At 48.4% G+C, this 12645-nt stretch overlaps 1 protein-coding gene across 17 annotated transcripts in view; it reads right to left on the bottom strand.

The window, feature by feature from the left end:
* Positions 1 to 10081, bottom strand: part of ADGRL3 (adhesion G protein-coupled receptor L3) — a 522074-nt gene extending 511993 nt beyond the window's left edge. For 16 of the 17 annotated variants that reach the window (XM_075421264.1, XM_075421268.1, XM_075421251.1 and 13 more), the window contains exon 1: positions 9386 to 10081. The gene's annotated coding sequence lies outside the window, so the exon portion shown is untranslated. The remainder of the gene's footprint in view (positions 1 to 9385) is intronic. The other variant, XM_075421252.1, reaches the window with a different exon arrangement.
* Positions 10082 to 12645: the final 2564 nt, after the last annotated feature.

The raw sequence follows: 12645 nt of genomic DNA, 5'->3' as shown, positions 1-12645 counted from the left end.
CACCAAGATAAGATCACACATTTAATCAAACGCTTCAAAAAAGAAATACACACCGAGTTTGGTTAATAACGTCAAATAATAAAAGTATAGCGCTAGTAGCATACTAATTTTTCGTGCTCTTTCTTCTTTGAGGGTTGTCTCAATAGTCAAGGTCAACCGTACATGGGATTTCTTCTAATTAGGGTTTCTGGTAAAGGCTAGACCTGCTTACTCTCACCACTTAGCCATAGTTTTTCCTAAAATGAAGACATCTCTCTTTCATTTTAAATTGAATCACTGCAGTATCCCACCCAAGTGTGACAGACAAAACTGCATAACTCTACTAATTCAATAGAGAACATAAATGAAAGACAACAAAAAAACACAAACACATCTTTGTGGTCAATGAGGAACCACCCACACAAATGTCTATGGTACAAAAGAAAAAGGGATTTACAGAAAAAAAAAAAAAGTGATTATTTGTTTGGTGTGTGACCACAGCTCCTACTGCAGCTCAGTAGAGACCTATTTGAGTTCGAAATTAGGAGTGGACTTGGCAGCCCAAGGTCAACATAGGCTTTGCCATTTATTTTATAGTAGTAGTAAGACAAGGAACCAGCTCAAAGAAACAGCATTACATTACTCCTACTGCAAAACACATCTATATTAGTATAGACCAGACTTCCATGATACTCTTCACTAACTTGCCTATAACTCTGGCTACGAATTTTTATTAATTTATTAAGTTGCCAGCTTCACCACCATGACTACTGCTGCAATAGGTTTTGCCCCGAAATTATATAAACTTGGGAGGAACCCTGGACCCTCACTGTGCTCAAGCCCACAGATTGAAAAGGGTCAAATAAAAGCTGGCATCCTCACCTTTACAGCCTTGCCCATGGGTTATGCTGGTCTGCCCTTCGCTCACAAGGGATAAGGGAGCAATCAAGCGTAAAAGCATTGGAGAAGACAACCCCCCATCTGCTGTACTCAAAGCTGGAGGAGACAAACAGCGAGGCAGCTCTTCGATATATTCCCCACCATTATCTCACTCTCCCTGCTGCAAAAATCCCCATAGGCACTGTGGAGGTCCAGATTCTCCCCCTGAATGGGAAAATTACAACTTCTTAGTTTAGGCTGGCATAAACAACTGTTGGAGTCTACTGGCCAACATCTTTCTATAGGTACTCAAGTTATACACAACATCTCAGTGCCACTCAAACACAGAGCTGCTCAGGCAGGAATAACCTCACGCAGTCAGTGATGCGCGCCTGGATTTCCTGTCAAAAGAAGGATACTCGCACAGGTATCATACCCTTCTCGCATTTTAGCCTTCCCTTGGAAAATCAGCAATGTTATAGAGAGAAGTGCTCCCCACTCCCACAATTGAAATGCATCACACAGACTTTAGAAAGACTCATTGCAAATTGGTGACCTACTTAAGGAGATCTATAAAGTGCATTATGATTGTAATTGCGGATCACTTGTCAAAAGGTCACAAGTTACCACTCAATGCAACGTAATCGTTATATTTCAAATACCTATCAGGATGAATTTTTCACAAGGAGACATGGATCATTTTGGAGTCGTACCAGATAAAGCAGCAATTGCAATATTACTGTCCTTCTTACTTAAAAAAAAAAAAGGGGGGGGAAAAGAAAGAAAGAAAAGCAACACAGCCACTCCACGCACCTGCATCCATTAAAGATAATCCAAAAGGACATTTTCTTGAAGAAGTCTCTGCTGTGGGAGTTGCAAGTGTAGTAGTCACACCATAATTTCCCTCGGAAGGAAGCGGGATATATACACCACATCTCTAAATGATTAAAGGCCTTGATTGCAATATCCTAAATCCAAAGGAGCAGCATTTCAGATCACACACACAGCTCCAATGAGGTCAAGCTGAGGCACAATGTGCAATACAGCAATCTGTGGTGTGCTGGAAGCAAGAACGGCTGTTCTCTGGATATGCCATCTACTACAGGATTATAGACCAGTTTTTTGTACGTCCAGATAGCCTTACCATAAAAAGTCATTCAGGACAGAACCCAAAAGCCTTTGGTTCCTGCAGAAAAAAAGGAGGGGGGGAAAAAATACAAACAAAACCCAAAGATGCAAAAGAACACACAGACGAAACTGGCAAATAAGGATTTGTACTACGTGGTGGATATTTCCGGATACGAAACCTGCAGCGTACATCTTGCTAGCAAAAAAAAAGCAAAGCCAAAAACCTGTCCCCTTCAAAGTGAGTGACGGGAATTCGCACCATTCTGAAATGACGATGTGTTGGTCAGTAACACACACACACACGTGCGAAGGCACCGTGAAACAAAAAGGAGTTAACGTGATCCCTGAAATTCTTCTCAGCTCTCTCCAACAGTGAAACCCTATTCAAAGGGATGGCTACAATGGGTGCTTTTATTTTTTTCTTTCCCTCAGAAGTCTGAGGGGAAAAAAAGAAAAAAGAAAGAAAAAAAAAGAAAAGAGAAAGAAAAAAGAAAAAAAGGAGGGGGAAAAAATAGAAAAAAGAAAAAAAACCCAGAGAGCTATTGAAAAATCTCCTTACAGGGTCAGCTGTCAGCGGAATGCATTTGAGTATTCAGGGTACCCATCCATGCAGAACATCAAAAACTGGGCTCAGGTCCCTCCCCTATTCTCACGGGCTTAAGCCCAGGCTTGGTTTGCGCCACGGTGCTGAACAGCAAGGCAGCGCAGTGCCTCCGCAGGGCTGGTAAACAGCAAGACCACCGATCAAACGGAGCGGGGCTGTCACGTCTGCTTAATGCTTCCCTTTTCTTCCAGCGTCCTCCAACACAACACACCAGGCACGTTAAAAAAACGCACAAAGTCAACAGCTCGGCAGCTCCTGGTGCTGGGCTCTTTTGAGCTAAATTCCCCATCTAACCTAGATCAGCCCAAAGTTAGCTAGTGTACTTATCTCTAACGTACCCCTGCTCCTGGCTTGAAGGAAAATGCCGACATCCCCAAGCAAGCTGCAAACATCACTTGGGCAACACAGCGACGTTCCTCTCCTGCACTCTGAGGGCCGTGAAAAAAATTCTCGTTAAGGCAGGCTTGGGATCAGCAACTTCATCATGGGAATAAGCTGCTACAACAAATAAGCAAGGACCAGCACCAATTCTGATCAAACGTGGGGTTGCTCAGCATATCTGAAAATGTGGCTGCTTTGTTTTGGTGTCGGACTAGTAAGTGAGCATCTCCGCTAAGATTTTAAAACTGTAGGCCCGTGCACAAGTATTTTGTTGTTATTGTCCATCACTGCACCTATATTTCAAGAACTCCAAAAAGAATCAGAAAATCAATAGGGAGAGGAGTGCTTCCAGCAACAGAATTAAAAAAACTCTATGCATCAGCACCATCATTTCACAAACCAAACCTACGTATGCACACACACACACATCCAGATGTAGGCCCATATGTTTTGGGTACAGGTGCAATACTTAGACACCTCTTTTTCACCTCCCCGAATCTGACAAAAAAAATCAGAACTGTGTCTGTTCCCCAAATCATGATCTTTATAAGTCTGTGTATGTGTCTGCATGTAATAAATGCATGCGTTAGTCAGAATGTTTCTATCCCTCTAACTTTAAACAGTGTCCATTCACTCAGCGTCCTCACCTCTGCAACCAGATTCTTGGTTCCCACAGAGTGGGAAACAGACTTACTGTAAAAACTCACATGCATTTTATGCGATGACTGTTACGAGCGAACTACTTGTTGTTGGTGTAAAACCACTTCGATTCTTACCCGAAGGTGCCAGCTTTAGACCAGACCTCTTTTCAGACCAGCGCTATTCAGCGCTGGCACCTTTGCGCAGGATTTTATAGTAGGGCAACTCACGATTACATCTTAAGCACCGCTTCTACAAAAGCACGGAGAGTCCTATTTCACTTCATTTTAACTTGCTATTGCTGTCAGAAAACATTCATGTTGATCTTTTGTATTTATGACATTTCGCTGTAAGTTTCAAAAACGCATAGCTCCGTCGCGAAGTTCAAAATCAATGACCTTACCTGGCATAAATCAATGCAACTGCAATCAAGTCAATAAAGGTATTATAATTAATAGTAGCAAAGCCATGATCCAACCTACCCAAAACATTGTGCAAAATATTTCAGAACTGTTCCCTGTCAGGTATTCACTGCAATGAATTGGACTGCGCTACAGACTGCTGAAGCATTAGGTTTGTGACCACCAAAATAATCCCTGTGTAATTACTCACGTTGACCAACGTGCTTTAAAAAAGATAAAATAAAATAAAAAGTCCTGGTAGTGTGAGGCCATACATCGATGGATGCTCTGTAAAAGTTTATTACTATGAGGCACTTAAATGAAATATATAACTTCATATCGCCTAATAAGGATAGCTTCCAAACACTTCTTTGTTTCATTCAGTATGGTGTCTATTTTATGAGCCTCGAAACCAAAAGCTGTCAAGTCTCAAACAGAAATGTCTCTGGTTTAATTTTTGACAGTTTTCATAAGCAGATTTCAGAAGTGTGCACAGATTCCAAGACTTCACCTGCGTACACAGCTTCGTTCAGCCTTGAAATGCCACCTCTGGCAAAGACATTACAACACAATTGGCAGAAACATAATGCTGAAGTGGGGGAATGTAAGAGATACCACATCTGAGATTCTGGAGGATCTTTTGAGAAGACACCACATCTGAGATTCTTCAGCATCTTCTCCTCACACGGAAGCCAATTGCAGCAGTCCATTGACTACAGCAGGAACCCCATGACAGATGCAGCAATACTTCCCTTGGATTGGAATGGGCCTGAAGATGTAGAGGCAAAAAGTTTAAAAAGGGAGGACAAAAAAAAAAAAAAAAGACAGAAAGACAAAGGCCATTTAAAAATGGCTTAGTCCTCATTTCTCTGCCACAGGAAAACAGAGGTTTCAGACAGGCTAGGAAAAAATCCCACATTGAGCACTGCTTAGTAAGTAGAACAGTGGTCTAGAACACAATTAAAATTAAGTTTTTATTGCCCAAAAAGACAGGCTACCTTGCTATAGCTGCAGATGCTTGGTGCAATGACTGATAAATGCATCTGTCTTACAGGTAAAATCAGGAGGCTCTCTGAAAAGACTGCTGAAGTAAAAGCTAGTGTCAAGGTGTCCTTAGAAAAGTCGTCTTAAAAAGGAACACTTAGCTTGCACCCAGGAGACACATGCATTTCACACTGCGCTGTAGAGATTATCTAGTGAGGAACGTAAAGCAAGCATTACACCACAAACTCAGATGCTAAAAACAGGCAATGGGATAACATTGCCATAACATCTTAGACAGAATCACATCACAGGTTTGAGTGGGAGGTGGTTTCTTTGCCATTAAAGTACCCAAGAAATAAAAGTAGATGCTTAAAAGCAAGCTCCTCCTTCTTCCACTTCGACAGCCAGCTCTGGGAGCCTCCATTGCCGGCAGGCACCAGGATAAGATCAGGGAGTGCAGGAGCATCTCAGCACCTACGAAAAGGAGGAAATATTCACACATGTCCCAGGCAGGGATTAAAGAGCCTGATATTAAGTGCTGGTGAGGACTGTGACAAAGATTTGCCAAGACAGGCACGACCCCAGGAAATTACACAGCCAGAGTCCAGCATCCCATATTGCCTTGCCTGGGACAGTTACGTTCCTACAAATACCCCAGGGCAGAGTGAACTGTTACAAATGACACATTTTCTAGCTCTCCATCCTGTAGACACCTGAAAGCATTGCCTACAGACATAGAAAAGACTGAAGTGTGCCTGTACACTCAAACTTTGGCATCATGGTGCATTTCTAGTATCCACACCCCAGCAGGAGGGCATCTACTGAACGAGAAAGGGACCAGCAGGGAAGAACTGGGAGTCCATGTGAACTATGGTAAACATTTCTTCAAAACTTCAATGCTCACCAAGTGCAGCCCACTCCAATAAACGGCCCATCATCAAAAGTGGCAGGAAAACACTTTTTTACTTTGCAGGGCTGTCCTGGTGTTTCAGTGTTGTCCCAAGCAATACACCAATACTGTGATGCCTAGCTCTCAGAGCAGTGCGTTCATCACCGTTCCAAAATAGCAATTTTTGAGCGGTTCTTCCAAACCTCTTTTGTGATGTGCGGGAATGCCCTAAGGAGTAAGAAGTTTCATCAAAATCACTGCAATCACACCATTGGACTGTCTCCACAACCACCAAATAACATAATTTAAGAAAAAAAAAAAAAAGAAAGCAAGCTTATTTAAAGCATAAAAAGCCTAGTGCTCATCCTCCATGTTTTAGCTTTTCCCTAATCCATTCTTGCTCCCTGAATTTCATCTCTTTCATCCATCTTCAGCCCATCCTTCATACTGTGTCGCACATGAAATAGTTTCCTAGTCAATCTACACCAGTCCCAACACTATTAGTATTAAAATCTGTAATAATAAATCACCCGTTCCTAGGACTACTCCAATTACAAAGACCTCACTCTCCCATGTGCATCTCATTTACTCATGTTGATGATGCACACGCTCATGCTCTGAATGTGAAAACCCTGACAGCAGCATCGGGCCCTCCAACTGACGTGTTGACCAAAGCCAAAAGTCATGCATATTCCTCTTCAGTCCTGGCCAATAATTCGGTCCACCTGCCTCCAAATCTATACTTATTTATTCTTAGAACAGCCCTGCAATGCTGGGCAGCACGCAGACACCCAGCTCATCAGCCAGCCAGCTCGCTGCGCATGCCTGCATCTTCACTTGCAAACCTGCTTGTGCTTCCCTCCCAGCCAGCAAAGGGCACCGGCTTCATTTTCGCACCAGTGGGCAGGGCAATTTGTTTTCTGCTGCAGGAGGAAAAAGTCTTTTCTGCAATTAACGGCAGGATACGCAAGATGAGCACCTCCGCCACATCACCCCCACTGAGGAAGGACGCGGTCCCGATGGCATCCCACCCTGTGGGACCCGCAGCCAAGCACAGCGAACAAAGGAGGGGGAACGACCCAGCAGACACTCGGGGACGAATTTCCTAGGCTGAGAAACAAGCTGCTCCACCACCTCCGGAGGGAACCGAGAAAATGAAAACCCAGCTCCTACTTTTGTCAAACAAAACATCCGAGCAAGGACTGGCTAGCCTTAAACTTAATAAATACCATTAAAATCTCATTGCCCCGCGAAGCAGGACTTGGTGTTTTCACTGCCATCAATCTGCACTGCCATTTAGCTTGCTCTGGAATTACATGTAAAATTAAACATACCCTCTCCTAACAGCCTTCAGAAAAAAAGGGAAAATTCGTATTTTATTGAATAATAAAAGTCATACAGAACTCATGGGCCAACATTAGCTTTGTAAAAACTTCAGTCCTTTGGAAACAGACACACCAGAGATCTGTATCCACTTTATTTGTTGCTAAAAGGTAATGAGACAACAACAATCACTTTGTAGTAAAGCAAGCCTAAATAAGGAAAAAGTACTCTCAAGGAGCTGGAACAGGAGCAGCCTCAACCACAACGAGAGGGACCGACTCCTGCCATCTGAGAGCAGTTGGTTTACCTTTAGAAAAAAATACAACTTTACAGTGGAGCCGTAACCTGAACTTTCTCACCCAACATCGGCACAGGTCTGCAGATTTTCTCCTTCCCCGGTCTGGTATTCTTAAGTGATGACTGCAGACTTTTTGACAGCAGCCTGTTTTAACCTGCAGCACCTGGTTTACTCCCATAAAAAAACTGCAGGGAAGGATTTTTCCTAATGAATACACAGTAGAAGCCTGTTCATACCGTGAACCCCTGGAAATGATGATAAATGAGCTCTACAAAGCACACGCTACTACTCAATACCAAGCAGGCTGCATTGGCTGCACTCTTTAAGAGACAGCATTCCACAATGAAAATGGAATTTATTAATTTTTAAGTCCAGGGAAGATTTTTTGTTGTTGTTGGTCAGCTTTGAAAATCTTGATCCAACACTCTGGAATAATCAGTGCTGTAATAGAGAAAGAAACTGCAACTAGCAGACTACCTATCTGCCTCATCTCAAGACACAGATGGCATTTTCACCCTTTTTTTTTTTTTTGGCATCTCAGCCTGCTCCTAAGCAGCTAGCTGACTGGAACCAGGACTGGGAGAGTGGGAAGGCTAATACCTCCCAACGAGTGACCTAAACAGGAAAGTAAATACAACAGTAGTCAGTTGTTTTCGCTAAACCGATGAAAGCTACAGTGACAAACATACAACAATCGATTTCTTTTGGCCACATACAAGTTGTTTTAACTACCGCAGAGAACAATCACATGCCTATCAAGAAAGGGAGAGAAAGAGAGGCTCCTTTCCTACCTCCCCACCCCTCCCACAAAACCAAACATCTGCCTGTCTATAGGGGAAAGGGTGGAAAAAAATCCGAACTAAATGCATCAGGGGGGCTACGCTGTTCCTACGGACAACGCTGGACACAAGGCTGCTGATCAAACTCAGCCCTTCAAGGCAATCCCCCAGGTACCCAGGGCACATTCCTGGGGCACTGTACCTACATCTTCATCAGCAATAAAGGGCACCAGCTCGAGGTAGGCTCCGTAGGCTGGGAAAGGGCTGCTCTCTGGCTCATGGCAGGAAGCAATCATCAGCCTTACAACCATATTTCCAAGTCAAAACACTCAAAAGATACTTGCAAAGGGAACACAAACAAACAATTAAGCAAGCAAACAAACCAGGAGTTCAAAAAAGAGAAAAAGGACATTAAAAAAAAAGCAATTTTCTTCCTCCATCCACACATACCGGCCCTCTTGCTCAAAAAATCCCTCTGGCGAACACCAGTCCTATGCTGTTGGAGCCAGCAAACGCAATCTCACAGGCAGGAGGTGGGAAGCTCTAAACATCTCTAGCAATGCATCTACCTGGACCATATGTTTCCCTCTCTGGCTGCAAGGGGAAGCAAAGCTGGCTCCTACCTGTAACCCAGGGCGGCTGGGCTGGATGCAGATCTGTACCCTACCACCCCACATCCATGCATACGCGGTGCCCAATGCAACCCCCAATTTGGCAACCTCCCCACCCATGCCCCCTGTCCACCCTCTGCCTCCTTCTACCCAGGAAAATGACTGCTTCTCGAGGCACCCTTCAGCAATTAACAGAAACACAGAACCATGAAGGGATGGGCATAAGGACGGGGGGGACACAGGAAACTCAGGAATTTCTCAGTGTAACGCCAGCAAATCCACCGGTCCGACGAGGTGCCTTTCACAGCAAAAGAGAAGGGAGAGCAAGAACAAAACCTACCAGGTCTCCTCCATCTACCCACTGCCTCTGCCACCCAGCTGTCCACGGCCAAACCCGGCCAGAGCCTATAAGGCATTTCCCAGCTAGCAGCACATCCCTTGTCCCCGCTGTTGCCCCCAGCACGCAGACCCAGAGAGGCACTCCCGTTACCTGGAGCATCCAGCCCCCCTGAAGGGACACTGTCCTTATCACGAAATAATTCAATCCAAGCGTGCGCCCAGGGCGGCCGGTACCCTTCAGCCCAACGCAACCTGGCGAGGGTGCGACTGACAGCCGGGAAAGGGCGGGTGAGCATCCATCCGTCGGGTGGTTAGTTACCTTTAGACACCTCCGGCTCCTGAGATGCGAGTCCCCATCAGTTCCTCAACAACCTGCAGCACGGAGCTGCTGCCACCATCCAGCCATTAAAACCAGGGGTGGGGGTAGGAAGCAGACCTGGCCACCGTACCAAAGCCTCCAGCCAGGAAGAAAAGGGGGCAATGCGAAGCAGCAAATGTCCCTCAAGGAAGGAAAAATTTCTAAAAAATTAAAATATAAAAAAGGAAAACAAAAAATAGGAAGAAGAAAAAGTCTCTCCTTTCCTGCCGTGTTCTTCTGCTACGCAGACTCCCTCCCGGAGGACGGAGGGTGTGCGGGGATGGGGGAGGCGATCGCTCTTTCCTCTCCCCCGACGTCGCCGACCCCTCCGGACCAAAGCCCCGCTCCGATTTACCTCCTCCAGGTGGGCAACTTCAGAGCAAGGTGATGTCTCCGAAGCCGGCACCACCGGCCAGGCGATTCGTATGCGGCAGAGTCATTGCCTCTGCTGCTGCTGCTGCTGCCGCCGCCGCCGCTGCTGGGGAAGAGCAGCCGCTGCCGACGAGACCACCAAAAAAAAAAAAAAAAAAAAAAAGAGAGAGAGAAATCTTCCACCATCCCCCTTTTTTTCTCTTGCCCCTTCAGCACCAGCCGCTCTTCGCATCCGCTCCCCTGCCCGCGGCCCCTCGCTCCGCGGGGCCGGGGGACACAAAGGCGCCCGCGCAGAGGGAGGCGGGGGCTCCTCAGCCCCCCGAGCTCCGCCGGCACCCCGGATCCTTCCTCCTCCTCCTCCCGCTGCGGAGACCGCCAGCCCCGGCGCGGGTCGCCGCGGGCGGGGGCGGGGGGGAGGCGGCTCCGCGGGCGCGCCCCGCGCGGTGCCTAGCGGGCGTGGGGGGGGCCCATGGCTGCGGGCGGCCCCGGTTCGGCTCGGTTCGGCTCGGTTCGGCAGAGCGCGCACACACAGGCACCGCACAAGGGGAGGGTGGGAGGCGCTTGGGGGCGGCGGGACCCGCAGCACCCGCGTCCCCCGCAGGGCCGAGCGGGGAGCGGGGCCCGGGGAGGAGGCGGCGGCGGCGGCGGGCTGCGCGGCGCTGCTGCCCTGCCCGGCGGCGGCCGCACGGAGCCGGGCGGGCGGCGAGCCGAAGGGCGGGGGAGCGGCGAGGGCCCGGATCTGGGTTGCGCGGACGCGGGCTCCACCTAGCAGCCAGCCGGCACCGCACCGCGCCGCCCCACCGGGGGCTCCCGCCGTACCGTGCCGTGCCACCCGCGGTCCGCACTGCCCCGCAGCCGCCCCCTTCCCCCGGGCCCTCTGCAGCCCCAGCGCCCACCCCCGCCGCCATCTGCCCCTCAGCCCCCTCCAGAAAGGATCCCCCACCGCCCGATAGACAACTGCCATTGCTCCCTTCCCAGGCAGCCAATCGCAGACTGCCTACCAGGCACGTAACCGTTCCACGCTGGATTCCCTACCTCCCGATTGGCCACTTGGGCTTTTATCCCCAGCCAAACAGCCAATCGCAGACTGCCTATCAGGCACGGAACCATTCCACGCTGGATTCCCTGCCTCCCGATTGGCCACTTGGGCTTTTATCCCCAGCCAAACAGCCAATCGCAGCCTGCCTTTCCGGCACAGAACCATTACCCGCTGGGTTCCCCACCTCCTGATTGGCCACTTGGCCTGTTGTCCCCAGCAAGTGGTCAATCACAGCCCGCCTACTGGTTGCAGCCCCTCTCCCTGCTGCGCAGCCCAGGGATGGGACTCAGGGCAGCCCCAAGGCAGCCTGGGGCAGGGGGGACCCACTCCGTCCCCTCCCTGGGGACATGAATCCCCTCACCTCCGGAGAGCCGAGGACAGCCAGGACAGGGGACAAGAAGTCTACCTCCCTCTCTCAAATGCCTACGAGGGACCTCTGGAAATAATGGTGCTTGGCTGAAACACGATGAGCACTTCTCTCCCAGACCGTGTGGTCCGTTGAGGGAGAAGGAAGTAAACAAAATAAACTCTTAACAAAACAAATAAGAAAACACAAAATGCAAATGATTTCCCAGTTTCCCAAGTGCTGACACGTTCAACATGGCACACTCCACCCCGGAGACCAGACCCATCTGGGGAGATGGGATAGCACTCCCATCTTTGAATGTAAAAAACCTATAGAGCTGGAAGGGCCATCCGGTCCACCCTGATGGAAAGACCCACTCCATTTATTATCTTGCCCATCTGTTTCTTCAACAGGTTCTGAAAGATCTCCGAGGAAGGAGATGTTGCAAGACCGTCCTTTTCAGTGGGATAAAGGAATTACAGAATCAGAGAATGGTAGGGGTTTGGAAGGGACTAGTCCAACCCTCCTGCCGAAGCAGAGTCACCTACAGCAGGCTGCACAGGACTGTATCCAGGTGGGTCTTGAATATCTCCAGAGAAGGAGACTCCACAGCCTCCCTGGGCAGCCTGTTCCAGTGCTCCGTCACCCTCAGAGGGAAGAAGTTCTTCCTCATGTTCAGAAGGAACTTCTTAGGCTTCAGTTTGTGCCCGTTGCCCCTTGTCCTGTTGCTGGGCACCACTGAAAAGAGTCTGGACCCATCCTCCTGACACCCACCCCTAAAATATTTATAAGCATTTCTAAGGTCCCCTCGCAGCCTTCTCTTCTTCAGGCTGAACAAGCCCAGCTCCCTCAGCCTTTCCTCATAGGACAGATGCTGCAGTCCCCTCACCATCTTTGTAGCCCTCCGCTGGACTCTCCAGTAGCTCGTCATCTTTCTTGAAGTGGGGAGCGCAGAACTGGACAGAGTACTCTAGATGGGGCCTCACTAGGGCAGTGTAGAGGGGAAGGAGAACCTCCCTCGACCTGCTGGCCACACTCTTCTTAATGCACCCCAGGATCCCATTGGCCTTCTTGGCAACCAGGGCACACTGCTGGCTCATGGTTAACCTTTCGTCCACCAGGACACCCAGGTCCTGCTCTCCAGAAGGTCCGCCCCAAGCCTCTACTGGTGCATGGGGTTGTTCCTCCCCAGGTGCAGGACCCTGCGCTTGCCCTTGTTGAATTTCATCAGGTTAATTAATTAATCTTGTTTGTTAACTCAGACTGTGGGTCAGGAAGATGCTCACATGGGTTCCC

This window comes from Opisthocomus hoazin, chromosome 5 (genome assembly GCF_030867145.1).
Source record: "Opisthocomus hoazin isolate bOpiHoa1 chromosome 5, bOpiHoa1.hap1, whole genome shotgun sequence".
In the NCBI taxonomy this organism is placed as follows: domain Eukaryota; kingdom Metazoa; phylum Chordata; class Aves; order Opisthocomiformes; family Opisthocomidae; genus Opisthocomus; species Opisthocomus hoazin.
Note: the sequence above shows the minus strand (reverse complement) of the source record. Positions and strands in the feature narration are given on the sequence as shown.